Consider the following 15,093-nt stretch of genomic DNA (forward strand, 5'->3'; position numbering starts at 1 on the left):
GTCTGCACCACCTACACCCCATGGACTGCTAGATGCAACTGTACAGGCTTCTCTTGTAACACCCCCAAATTCGGGGTCGGGGATTCGGGTTGTCACGAGTTCCATTTCCTTTATCAATACTTTATCTTAACAGTCAACTAACTACTGAGTACTGTGACCCCACAATACACACACACACACCACAAGTTATAGTCTCAGAGATGAATATCAAAAATAACACAAGTCATTTTATTCCACAATTATGAACCGTTATACCTTAAAAGGGTTTCTGAATAAATTTACATTTCTTTGCCATTATTACAATTCATAAAGATACATAAGTCTGGTACATCAAAAGTTGAAAGCCTAGCCTATTGGTAGTGCCTACCTCAGCTACAGCGACATCAACGCCTATAGGAAACTGCGGAACGTTTCCTATCCGCTCGCAAATTGGGAGCTTGGTCCTGTTCATCTTGTCTATCTGTTGTTGTGTGATGAAAGAAGAAATTAAGGGTGAGCAACAAGCCCACCGAAATAATATGTATAATAATTAACAATATATGAGCATTCTCATAATACTTAAGAAAGTCTTGGTTAAGAAGAAATAAACCAAATTGATATCTTAACGCGACCAAGTCGCAAAATATTCAGTATCTACATACATATATACTTTTCACAATCTTTGAAATCCTCTAACATGTATAATATACACAGAGTTCCAGTTTATAACTGTATAAAAATATCGTTGCAAGGTGATCTCATATATCTAACCTTGTCTCAATGTTTTTCTGAAAATCTTTGATATGCATAAGATAATCATTTACTAGATATAAGTTTAAAAGATGAAGTTACAAGATACTCCAATATACTTATATCTTTTCCGAATACTACTTGAACTACCACCGTTCAAGTTATAATTAGTTTCAAAAGTTCATCACACTGATGAGACTACAAGATAAGACTTGAATAGATTCAATCTTTGAAATATCATTATAAATAATGAAGTTACGAGATACTTCATTAAGTCCTGATATATATATACACACCTATATATATATATACATTTCATACACTCCTTGAAAACCTCTGTTATGAAAATTATAAACAGAGTTGTAATATCCAATGAATTTGGAAAGGAGAAAACCTTGGCATAAACCCGATATCTTGCTGATCAGGCAAAGATACCAATAAGTTACCATTTCTACTAGTAGATGGACGAATTCCCCACTGGTCATCACCCTGGCCACAATAGGACCTTATGCTGGACTGCCACTCAGCCACTTACGCATTTGATGGACTCCCACTGAGCCACTTACACTTTCATGGACGCCCAATGAGCCCATGTTGCTTATGCCGACTCAATAGATGGACTTGCTTCCCGAACGTTGGGTAAGTAATCAATTCATTTATCAAAACAGCAACCTCGTTGCGAATGTAAAATACACCACTGAGCCGAATCCCTCAAGTTTTGAGCGAGTATTTAAATCCTCTTCGAAAGGAAGTTCTTAAATATAAAAATGAGTTTTGGGATCCACTCTAACTTTTAAAATCATTTTGAAGACTCGAAAACATTTTTAAGAATGTTTGGAGTAATGCTGATTTAATGAAATAAATCAGCCCCGATATATTAGAAAATATCTGAATATTATTATTTAAATAATATTCCCAAAAGGATAATCTCTATATAAACAATTTGAAGTAGAAGTTTTAAAACTCATACTTGAAATGAATATTAAATAACCAAAGATATACTTATACGAAAGTACTATCTTTATTTGAATAATCGAAAATAAGTTTGATTATCGAAACATTATTCTTTAATAAATAAAGAATATTATTTAATAAAATAAGCAGAGTCATAATTCCTCGAATAAATATTCAAAATAATATTCATTAAATAAAATAAAGGGAGTCATAAGTCCTCGAATAAATATTCAAACTAATATTCATTAATTAAAATAAAGTTATCGAATAGACCTTATTCGATTAATAGTTTTGAAAACTATATCTATATATATATAAATATATATATATATAATATACTCGGGAACGTCGACTCCCGGTTTAGAAAATATTCACCTTTGGGTCCCCTACACTAAAGATATACGCAACTACTGCTTATCTCTAACATAGGTATTATGCAACTTATAAGCATTTGAATCAACAGTTAGATATCAATATTATGAAACAGGCATGCATATAAACCATATCAGCATGCTCCAATATATCGCAAGATTTGCTAATAATAATCATGCATCTATCACAAGATAATGCATATACATATATACATCACCACAACAGTATAACGGGTAGAAAACTTGCCTGAGTGTTCCCGGAATAGACTTAAGCTTAGACTAGGCCCGGTAACCTATGAACAATAACATAATCTGGAATTAGACCACGGTCGCTTAAGAAACTAGTTTTTTAACCACTTAGACCCTAACGTTCGCTTTTGCGCTTAGCGATTTATTTAAGTCGCTCGAGTACCCTCGGCTCCACCATTTTTAATAAATTAACCGTTACGAATTTTAAGGCGATTCTTTTACGAATAATGTACCAACTGCCTAATCCACTTTAAATAATTGTTTCATACTCCAATTAGTCATTTAAGGGCCTTAACCAAGGTTTCAAAGTAAGGCGAGGGGTAATGGTTCGTTCGCGAAATGCAGTTACTTAAAACGATCGTTTCTCCTAAACCGTACATCGGATTCAAGCGAACCACATATCAAAATGAAGCTTACGACATAATCTAACTAAACATGGAAAAGTCACAGATTCAATAGCTAGCTCTCTCTCCCGAACACTAAGAACAAGCAGTTGTATGAAATTGGGCATTACGACGGCTATGTTTACGCGATTACCAAGTTTTAAACCACTCCAAACAACCACCATTCAACTCACAACCAACAATACAACCAACCCCCATCCAAACCTTACTACATCAGTCCCCAAACCTCAAGATTTTCCAATTTATACAACCCCACACATGAACTACTAGCTATACTTAAGTTTCATTAACTATAAACAAGATTTCAACATCCAAATCACTACAAATCCAATCCAAACTCTAAACACACAAGCATCATGTTTCTCATTTACTATAACCATCAAAACCATCTTAATACTCAAATTAAAGTTAGGGTTTGGAGGTGTTATACCTTCCTTGGAGTGATTAGAGTAGCTAGGAAGTCTTAGGGAGCCTCCTACAAGCTTGATCTTTCCAAAGAAATTAAGAACACAAAGTTAGGATTTGAAATTTCTAAAAGTACGATTGAAAGAAATGTAAAAATGAGGGTCTTACCATGCTTATTTGGACGATAGTTGTGAACAAGAGTTGTAGGCCATCTCAATACCTTTCAAACGAGCTATAGAACACAACATTTGAGTGAGTATTGAAGGAGATATGACAATTTCAAGTTGTTGGGTTTGTTTTGGCCGAGAGCTTCTCTTCGTGGGAGCAAAGTCAAAATTTTAATTTTTGTGTTATGATATTTTGCTTGGTTGATTTCCTTTTTGGCTTGGCAAATTTTGATCTTTTACCGTGGTAACTTTTGCATGGCCAAGAATCAACCAACAACACACTTCTTTTTGTCATGCTTATGTCACCATGCTTGTATCACCTTTTTAACACATGTCCTTTCCTTATGGTTTGATGATGTCACAATCCTTGGCTTCTTGTACAAGCTTGTCTCTTGGTCGCTTATTTTTTTTACGGTTCGCTTAACTTTCGTTCTCGTTCGTCGTTTGAGGGATCATATCTGGGATCTTATTACTTGGGTTCCCCTAAACCTTTCTCAATATTTTATATTCCTTTTACGATCCTCTCTTATAATCCTTGAATTCAAATCCTTTTAATCATGTTACCTTATACTCATTTCTTTCGGTATCTGCTGGATTTTCGGGAAAAATCAAAGTGTCCGGATTCGAATTCTAACGACCTTTACATACACTCATTTACTTTATGGAATACTAATACGATCTTAGAAGTTCCATAAAAGTACTCCTACATAGCGTGGTCTGATAATTTTCCTTAATCAGCATCATCAGCAAAAGTTACTATTTATCCGTGTTTCAAAAAAAATTGGGGTTATTACATCTCTTATTGCCAATTATCACATGACTTGGGCGGCCTATCTGAGGCACATAATGTTAGAAGCGAGTTGTTGGATCGACTTACTGCACCGAGAGTGAGTGCGGGGTCCTTCCGACAGGCTTAGTTAATAGCCTGGATAGGATTGAGGCTACCACTTAAATCATATTTAGAGGCCATCTTGAGGGTCAGATTGATCCAACTCTACTTAAGACTATTCTAGACCTCATCACCTCTTTGATGGAGCAAGTCAGGGATGTCGTGCGTGCCCGCATTCCTTGATCTAGAGCAGTGTGTAGAGTCAAAACGATTAGACAAGGATTTTCATTCAACACCACTTTTGGAGGATTAGCCTAGTTATGAATGATTAGTCTAGATTGACTATATGATTATCTGTAGTAGTACTTTTGGGATAGATCATATCGGATGGTGTAATTCTCTTCCCTGTGTTTAGTTGATGTACTCTCGAACAAATGGTTATATATATATTTATTTATTTCAGTTCAGATCAGTTTTTGCCATAAGATCGCAAGTTTATTCATTTTGTTGATTGCACTGTTAACACTTAGGAGTGTCGTGAAGTGTATAAAACTTGGGAATTCATATTTTCCCAATCATGTAAGGACTGTACGAGAAAAATGAATCTTCGATATATTATTTATTGGTATTTGTATGATTAAACGTAACATTAAGAACACATAGATCCTCTCCATTAAGACATGAATGTAATTAATCTAAATTAAAGTCAAAAAGTCAAACTAGCAAAATCATTTCTTTCAAAAATATAAAAGAGATATTTCATTCTTGCAAAATATCAAAATTATATTATTATGGAATATATTTCCAAGGAAATATGATCAAAGAAGAAACATCAAGATATGATATTTCTTAGATCTATGTTAGAACAGGAATATGTCAACATGCTCGAATAAGGAATATATCAGAAATATTATTTAGAGGTCTCATGCTATATCAAAAATATTTTACTCTTCGCTCTAAAATATATTCTCACATCAATCAAAAAGAGTTTTATTCAAAGTTAATTAATAATCATGATTGAAATATTAATATCTAGTTCTGCAACTCATTTATGTATACTTACAATAATTTTCTCCCGTTTCGTAAAATCAACATTTATCAGAGAAAATTATTCAAAAATACTCAAACACATTTTCTGTCATCCAAATATATTTTATATATTAGGAAATATATTTAAGTATTTATTCAAGTCAAAACTTTGGTCAAAAGATCCATCTCCTTCATTTCAAGACCAACAATATTTTTACTCGGAAGAAAAGACTAACAGAACAGTTTCATTTTAGATAAAATACTTCCACATGCTAGAATAACTTAAAATTTGGTATGGATCATTTAAATGGTATATTCTAAGTATGGTAAAAATTTCGTAACATTTAGAGAATTTTTGTCCGGGCACAAAAATCAAGGCAGTTGGTCTCACAAGTTGACCACGTTTGACCTAGCTACCATTGACCAAGGTTGACCAAAACTTGCAGGACATCATTTTATATTATTTAATTAATTATAATATTTTTTATTCTATTTATTTAGGATTTTTTAAGGTGGTCATAATTAATGGTGTTTAATCCTTAATTAAGTGATTAAATAATGATTAAAAGAAAAAGGAAAAATATATATTTATTCAAATATATCAGCTGAGGTTTTGAACTCATAAAGTTCTTTGTCTCATATGGAAAGTTTCAAAGAAACACACTTTGCTTTCCATGTCATCAATCCAAGTGACATACATCATCCACCATCCATTTTCCTCAAATCTCCACCATTTAACTCACCCAACTTCTCCTATAAATAAACCCCCACCCCAACCCATTTTCTTTAAGCTAAAGAGCCACAAAGTTTCTGGGATTTTTTCAAGAAGTGCCTCTCTTCATCTCTTTCAAATTCTATACACACACTTCTTCTCAAAAACCTTCTCTCTCTTCTATATACTTAGATATATACAAGGTTTTGAAACCCAAGCTTAGCTTCACCCAACCAAGCTTTATCCCACCAAGTGAGCTCATCCACTATCACTTTCCGGCCTCCCAAAGGTCTGCCCAAGTTCGACCAAAGTGCCAAAAATCCGGTCGAACTTCCGGCGAACTTTTCCGACCGTTCTTCAAAAGTGGTAACTTTTAGCTTCTTATTCGAGTTCTTTTTATTTGAGATTTGTACTTAATTTCTCTACTTCATCTTAAGCTCTAATACAATATCTCTTATAAACAAAGTTCTCAAGAGAACTAAGATTCGAACTCGGAATTCGAATAAGTACTTGATCTTCACATAAATCATCTCAAGAAGAAGATCTACAAACAAAAGTACTTCATCTCCTAAAGGGAGATTATATTTGACCCAAGTTCATGAGTTAGCCAATTATTTTTATTATTGGATCTTGGCTAACAATTATTCATGCACATAAAATTTTATGAAGTAAAGTTAAATCCCTTCCAACACTTCTAGTGTTCCGGGGGATTATATCTCGATCTATAAACACTTCATAAATTGTCAAATATTAAAATGGATTAAGTTCACGAGTTAGCCAAATACTTGCACTTTATTTAATTGGATCTTGGCTAACACATTTCGTGCACATAAATTATTACGAAGCATAGTTTTAATCCCTTTTAACATCTTTAGTGTTCCGGGGGATTATAACTCGATCTATAAACACTTCGTAATCATCCGTTAAAATTAAGGACGAATTAAATCCACGAGTTAGCCAATTAATTTCACGCTATTTAATTGGATCTTGGCTAACACATATTATGTATATAAATAATTACGAGTTATATCGTATAAGCCCCTTCTAACATCTTCAGTGTTCCGTGGGGTTATACTACGATATCTATAAAATACTCGTAATTATTCGTCCAAACTTCAAAAGCACAATCTTAAGCCAATTACTTGCACGTAACTTATTTGGATCTTGGCTAAGACTCATAAATGTTATAAACCGTGCTTGAAGTTAAAAGTGTATACTTTGACCTTATAATCGTCAATATACAAGTATACCTTAAAACCTTAAGTTGATATACTTAAAGGTAAATTACAACTCTGAGGTTGTAATTAAAGTATTCTTCGATCAATAAATACATAATCGAAAGAAGAAGAATACTAAAGAAGTCACAAGTCATAAGTGCTTTATATAAAAAGACTTCTCATATTACTCCACCTATCTATTCAATCTATAAAGGAGTAATCATAAAAATACTTGAACTACTATTTATTATCCTAAGTCAAGTATTCTTATTAAGTTTTAATATTCTTATTTGAATATTATACTATTTGTGGGCTAGTACAGTAACATACTAGTTCAAACCATCTTTTCTATATTTGGTTTGTTTCGTGGATTATCTTATTAGTTTTGTAGTGAGGTGAAGTGACGTGAGGTGATTCTCGTTTTAAGACCCAAGTCCTAGACGTACTAACAGGGAGTTAGTAGTCTTCGCACCGTGAAGAAGAGGAAAGACCCAAGACCGGATCACTAAGATCCAAGACCAACAAAAACTAAAGAAGCCAAGTCCACACAAAGGTTCTATAACAACTTTGCAGAAATAACGGGGAGTTGTTGTCTAAGATAAGTTGTGTAGGTATTACATTTATTTTGAGGTGGTGACCCTTGTGTTACGCACCAAGATAAATACTTGTAAGGGTGTAAAGGCTTCTCCACCTATCAAAGGAGCGAGTTTATTATAATGGAAAATCCCGAGTCCGGTAGAGGAGCTCGGGGACTGAAGTAGGGGTGAGTGAATCTATTAGAGGTTGCGCCATTGCGAACCAGGATAAAATCATCGTGTGGTATTTTCTTTCTTTCACTTTATCTTTCCACATATATAAACTGCATAACTACTCGGTAAAGTTTTAAAAAGGGATAAATTATTTTAAATGCCATAACAATTTTTAAATTGGTAATTAAGCTATTCAACCCCCCCTTCTAGCTTAAAATAGCCCTCTTACAGGACCTTATAAAAAATACTTAAGCAAAGTAAGTTAAACAAATATAAAGAGTCTCTCAAAAAAAAAATTCCAAGCATTATGCCCCACAAGGAATAAGATTAGGGCAAACCCTGAGTTTGATAATCAGGGAGGTCACAATCAAGATATAAGGAACCCAGTACATTATGAAGTGAAAAATGAGGATTTAAAACATATAAAATAACCCCGATAATGAGGAAAATGATAAGAACCTTTCATACTAAGAAAATATAATTTGAACAAGAAAGGAGAAACCCAGAAGGTACTCCTGAGAGGAAAATTCATGACCTGCCTAAACAGAAGTTAGACTATTATCCCCAACCACCACCTTGAGGAATCAATACGATAGGAAATTCCTTCAGGACCTTTTAGTCGCTTAAGCTCTCAGAGTTCCATAGAATAGCTGTCATAGCCAAGACAAGGACCCTGGATAAAGGAAATAGAGGAATCATTTTAGATTCTGCAGGATTGATGAAGCGTAAAAGACTGTTTTTCCACTTACCTTCCAAAAAGGGAGAGGCCAACAACTAGTGGGAGGCCAAGAAAGATATGGAGAAAGATGTTTTAATAAGCTGGTTAAGGTCCAGTCAATTGTTTCGAGGAAATTACTTCCTAAGGTATAAGAGAGAAATGTGAGAACAACTTCCAAGAACTAAAGAAAAGATTGGTGACGACCCCTGTGTTGGCGTTGCCGGATGGAAAAAAGATTTTGTGATTTATAGTGACGCCTCGCTGATAAGTGGATTTTATATCTACTTGGAACACTTCATTATAGGCTTAAGTTGATGTTTTGGACTGAAATTATTGGTATTTTTGATGTGTTTTTGTGTTATTGCATTGCAGGCATTAGTTGGATGAATTAATAAGCTTTTCAAAGAAATATAATGAAAAGAGATCAGAATCGGAAGCCTAGGACATGTTCAAGTTTTAGAGAATCTCAATATCTTCACGTGGACTGTTGAATCGTCAAATTTCGATGAACAGAGCTCAAGTTATGGCCAAACAAAGAATTGCAGTCAAAGGACCAGAAGACCTGCGCGCCCGCGCCCGCGCCCAGAAGGCAGACATGCCGCGTGCCGTGTCCCGCACGCCCGCACCCTAACCCTGTGCCAGAATCCTGATTTGACTTGAAATCAAAGAATTTGAGGGCCCAGATCCACTAGAAGCCTATATAAACCCATAATAATTCATTTTTTTAACAAGGAGCCAGGGGAGAGCAATACGAAGACCTAGAGAGCACAAGACGACTACGGAGAAGAAGACTTTTGTATTCTTCAATATAGTTGATACTTTGGATATTTTTTTTCCATTTATCTTTAAATTCTAATACTCTTATATTGTTTATTATCATGTTTCCATTGGAACCCATGGTGACGATGAGTTCAATTATGAACTAATCATTGTCATGGGATTCTAACAGATTTATCTATGGATTTCAATAGTTAATTATTTTATAATCTTTAGTGTATGGTGATTTATGATTTCCTAGTTTGGTTGTGCTTATTTGTCTTTGATGCGTAGCTAACATCTAAAATTGTTTGTTAATCTCTATTGAAGCGATAGTGAATATAGAGGTTTAGAACTTGTCATGCTAGCATAGCTTTATATATGAATTAACATGCATAATTCGTGGGTAATTTTAACTATCTTATTCACCCTATGTAATCACGATAGATAGCTTGTTCTTAAACCATTATATTTTTAATCTTTATAGACATATAGGGACTAAGCATAATTGGTGTCTATTTAACTTCTATCTTAATTGTGGATGTTTGATAGTAGGATATATGTATAACGAAAGTTAGCGTATACTAATTTCGTGTTATCTGATTAGTTGTCATCACCATCACATGCTAAGGTTAAAGACATAGACTTTGAATGAAGTATTTAATTAAGTTACCATGTTTATTCTCATATAAGTAAATCAGTTTTAATCTCTTAGTTAATGCATGCTAGTATAATCTCTTAGGTAGTTAACCAACTCAAATTTGTTACTTGTCTTAGCTGTGAACGATAATCATACTTTGTTGCATAAGTGCATAATCTGAACTTAACCTAAACCAGTCTCTGTGGGAACGAACTCGACTTAAGTCTTATACTACTTGTGATCACGTACGCTTGCGTGTATTTTCGCGTGTGTTTTAGTGCCAACAAGTTTTTGGCGCCGCTGTCGGGGAATCGATGTTAAATTTAGTTTATGTGCTTGACATCAGTGGTCGTTAAAGTTCACTGACTCAGATATTTTACTTGTTTACTTTGTTGTGTTTTAGGTAATCTAGAGAGCGTGTATGCGAATATGTTCTCAATCTCATAAGGAAACACTAGGCGAAGTTGAAGAAGAGGAAAACGAAGTTTTTGAAGAAGAGGAAAAAGTTGAAGAAGAAGTTTTTATTACAATGGGAGAACCACCAGCATATACGAAAGCTTTGATGGATTATTCTCAACCGAAGATCAATGACATTCAGTCTAGCATTGTCAGACCAGCCATTGCAGATAATACTTTTGAAATCAAGTCTAGCATGATTCAAATGATGCAGAATTCAGTCCAGTTTGGGGGTTCTCCAACGGAAGATCCCAACATGCACATCAGATATTTCATCGAGATCTGCGACACTTTCAAGTTCAACAATGTTTCTGAAGATGATGTAAAGCTGAGGCTTTTCCCATTCTCTCTAAGGGATAAAGCTAAGTGCTAGTTACATTCTCTACCAGCAAGTCCTATCACTACTTGGGAGGATCTTACTCAGAAGCTTCTTACTAAATTCTTCCCTATGGCGAAGACAGCTGTAATCTGGAACGCTCTTACTCAATTTGGGCAGCAATCGGGAGAATTTTGTGTAAGGCTTGGGAGTGCTACAAGGAGATGCTCAGGAAGTGTCCTCATCATGGCATGCGTGATTGGATGATTATCAATTGCTTTTATAATGGTTTGTGAGCGCAGTCCAGACCCATGCTCGATGCAGCATTAGGTGGAGCCTTATGGCTAAGAGCTATAATGAAGCTTATGAGCTAATTGAATTGATGACTGCTAATGAATATCAGAACCGAACTCAGAGACTACCTCAAGGCAAGGTAGTCGGAATTCTGGAGGTGGATACAGCTACGACTATAGCTGCTCAGCTAAAGGCGTTAATAATGAAAGTGGATTCTTTGGCTAATTATGGAGTTAATCAGATCATTAGTGTCTGTGAGCTTTGTGCAGGTGCGCATGAGACGGAGCAGTGTGCTATATCCAGTGAGTCAGCTCAGTTTTTCAGCAACTTTCAGAGGTCACAGCAACCAGTTCCTGCCACTTATCATCCTAACAACCGCAACCATCCTAACTTCAGCTGGAGCAACAACCAAAATGTGGTACAACAACCTTATCACCAGTTTGGAGCAAAATAATTCAACCCTCCTGGTTTTCAACAACAGTATGCACCAAGATAATAACTCCAACTTCAACAACAACCGCATGGAAGTGTCGGTCAATATACTAATGAAAAATCTGAATTGGAGGAGTTGAGGCTGATGTATAAAAGCCAAGCAGTTTCTATCAAGACTCTTGAGAATCAAATAGGGAAAATTGCTAACTCTTTGTTGAATCGTCAACCAGGAACTCTTCCTAGTGATACAGAAGCTAATCTAGGCAAGAGGGAAGTCAAGGAGCAGTTGAAGGCAATCAAATTGAGGTCTGGAAAGGTTGTGGGCCCCCAAATTTATCAAGACGAAGATTCTGAAAATTCTCTTCAAAATGCAGGTGCATCTGCACATTTGCCAATTCCAGAAAATGAGAGTGTAGCTGAAAAAGTTGTGCAGAAGGATGCTGAGGTGGAACCGAAGAAGAAAGCTGTTGAAAGCAATCCTCCTGATGGTAATACAGGGGATAAACAGGTCTACCCACCTCCGCCATATCTTAAAAGACTTCAGAAGCAGAAATTCGACAAGCAATTTGCTAAGTTTTTGGAGGTTTTCAAGAAGTTGCACATTAACATACCTTTTGCTGAAGCTCTAGAAGAGATGTCGAGCTATGCTAAGTTCATGAAGGGTATTCTATCTCGGAAGCTAAAACTTGAGGAGTTGGAAACCGTTGCTCTAACGGAAGAGTGCAGTGTTGTGTTGCAACAAAAACTACCTCCTAAGCTTAAAGATTCAGGAAGCTTCACGATACCTTGCACCATTGGAAATCTATCGTTCGACAAATGTTTGTGTGACCTGGGAGCTAGCATCAATCTTATGCCCTTATCTGTCTTCAAGAAACTTGGTTTTCCTGAGCTAAAACCGAAAAACATGTCCTTACAGTTGGCCGATCGTTCTATCACTTATCTGCGAGGAATAATGGAGGATGTCTTGGTTAAGGTGGACAAACTCATATTCCCCGCTGATTTTGTAATTCTGGACTTTGAGGAAGATAAGAAGATTCCCATTATCTTGGGGAGACCATTCTTAGCTACTGGCAGAACTCTTATCGATGTGCAGAAGGGAGAGCTTACAATGAGGATTCTAGATCAGGAGGTCACCTTTAATGTGTTCAAAGCAACAAAATTCCTAACTGATGAAGAGGAATGCTTTAAAGTAGAGATGGTGGACTCTGTTGTGAATTCAAAGCTTGAGCAATTGCCAAAGTCAGAAACCTTAGAGATATCCTTAATAGAGTAATCAATTATTGAAGATGAAGAAGGAGCAGAGCAACTGCAGGTTTTGAATGCACCTCCGTGGAAGAGGAAGTTGGATATGCCATTCGATTATGTTGGGCTAGCATAGCTAAAAATTTCTCAGGAGCGTCTCGAGCTATCTATTGAAGAAGCTCCTACACTTGAGCTCAAACCGCTGCAAGATTATTTGAGTTATGCATTTTTAGATGCACCCCCTGATAAGGGGTTAAAATATATCTATGATAATCTAAAGGGTGACCGGCCGGTCCCTCCCGTGCTTATAGAGGGTCCCTCTCGTGCACCACAAATAGTTGATATGTTTGGTCTTGGTGATGCGCAGTATAGAAGGTTGATTCGGCGTATTAAGGTCATGCATGATATCCACCGACGTTTTACTGAAGATTTGACACACACTCTCGATACTATTTTCCGTGACACTGGTGTCGAGGTTGATTGACCACCTGATCCTTTGCCCGAGGAGGGTGATCCTCCCGCTAACTAGGTATGCCTTGTATCCTTATTATTACCTACAATGAGGATATTGAAAATTTGAAGTTTGGGGGTGATAATGTAAGGATTAGTTTGTATGTGTCTATATAGATTTATATAGATTCATATTGCATGTTTAGTTATATTTTATATACGTATTTTTGCATGATTGTTCATATAGGACATATTTGTTTGTGTTATTATGTGAGTTCATATAGTTGCATTTGCATGCATATAACATGATCCCTTATGATGAGCTATTGTTATCTGATAAGTTGATGTTAATTTGAGTGTGTTGATGACGAATAGAGGGTTGTTTAAGTCTTAATGAATTGATTTGCATGCCATAATTTTTTTTCACAAAGTCTTATAGGATTGCTTTTGAGCTAGATCATGATCATATTTGTTTATTTGTTGAGATTTAATCACTTGTTTATATCTAAAATTTTTGGTATTCTCTTAATGATAAAAGAACACTGAGTTTAATCTGGAGAAAACTTGGATTTCATTGATAATTGTGGATAAGGCTAGGCGTCAAATGGCTAGTAGCCGGCTCATAATTTATGAGTAGTCTAGGGTTGAATGAGATAGAGCAAAACACACTCATTCAGAAGTTGTTGGAAAAAAAGAGAGAAAAAAAAGGAAAAAAAAAAGAAAAGAGAAAAAGAAAAAAAAGAGTATATGTTATGCATAATTAATCAAGAGTGAGCTCTTTAATACTCGAGCAATTAAGTTCTAGGGGACTTTGTGCCTAGTGACCTAAGGCTTTGATAGTCTGGGATCCGCTAACCTAATGCTCGCCACATGGGTATTATTGTATAAGTCTTTTGGGACCTCACTCATTGCACGGTCAAATAAGCATCTTTGTTATGTGTTCAATAATAGCATGAATCTTTGTATAACTCTAGTAGGAAGGATGTGTTATGAGTCATCATATGTTTAACGTCTATTCTATTTATAAACTTGTGATTGTTTTGATGAAAGATAAGTTATGGTTATTAATCTAGTGTCGAAAGTATATCTGTTAAACATCCCACACACGCACGTTTCTGGTTTGTGAGTTGGTTTGTGGGATTTATTCGAACCTTGTTAAAAGTCGTTAAATTTATAGAGGCATTGGCTTATTCATTTAGTTATGGTTATTCTGAGGGGATCGATTGCATTATCATTTAGTTGCATTCATGTAGTTGCATTCATCCATTAGGCTATTTTATAGTTTTGAGTCTGTTTATGCTTGAGGACAAGCATCGATTCAAGTTTGGGGGTGTGATAAGTGGATTTTATATCTACTTGGAATGCTTCATTACAGGCTTAATTTGGTGTTTTGGACTCAAATTATTGGTATTTTTTATGTGTTTTTGTGTTATTGCATTGTAGGCATTAGTTGGATGAATAAATGAGCTTTTCAAAGAAATATGCTGAAAAGAGATCATAATTGGAAGCTTAAGCCATGTTAAAGTTGTAGAGAATCTCGATAGCTTCGCGTGAACTGTTGAATCGTCAAATTCTGATGAACAGAGCTCAAGTTATGGCCAAAAAAAGAATTGCAGTTAAAGGACCAGAAGGCCCGCACGCCTGCGCAGCATTCCTGCGCGCCCGCGCCCAGAAGGCAGAAAAGCCGCGTATTGGTGCCGTATCTCATGCGCCCACGCCCTAACCTTGTGCCAGATTCCTTATTTGACTTGAAATCGAAGAATTTGAGGGCCCAGATTCACCAGAAGCCTATATAAACCCATAATAATTCGTTTTTAATAACAAGGATCCAGGGGAGAGCAATACGAAGACCTAGAGAGCACAAGATGACTACGAAGAAGAAGATTTTTGTATTCTTCGATATAGTTGATACTTCGGATGCTTGTTTTCGATTTGTCTTTAAACCCTAGTACTCTTATATTGTTTATTATCATG

The 15,093-nt window shown here is 35.7% G+C and overlaps 1 non-coding gene across 1 annotated transcript; it reads right to left on the bottom strand.

Annotated features, from left to right (window-relative positions):
• Nucleotides 1-10,848: 10,848 nt before the first annotated feature.
• Nucleotides 10,849-10,954, bottom strand: LOC141709804 (small nucleolar RNA R71). The gene has a single exon (XR_012570362.1). It is a non-coding gene; the product is annotated as a small nucleolar RNA R71 (small nucleolar RNA).
• Between the last annotated feature and the right edge of the window lie 4,139 nt (nucleotides 10,955-15,093).

Source organism: Apium graveolens, chromosome 2 (genome assembly GCF_009905375.1).
Source record: "Apium graveolens cultivar Ventura chromosome 2, ASM990537v1, whole genome shotgun sequence".
NCBI lineage: Eukaryota > Viridiplantae > Streptophyta > Magnoliopsida > Apiales > Apiaceae > Apium > Apium graveolens.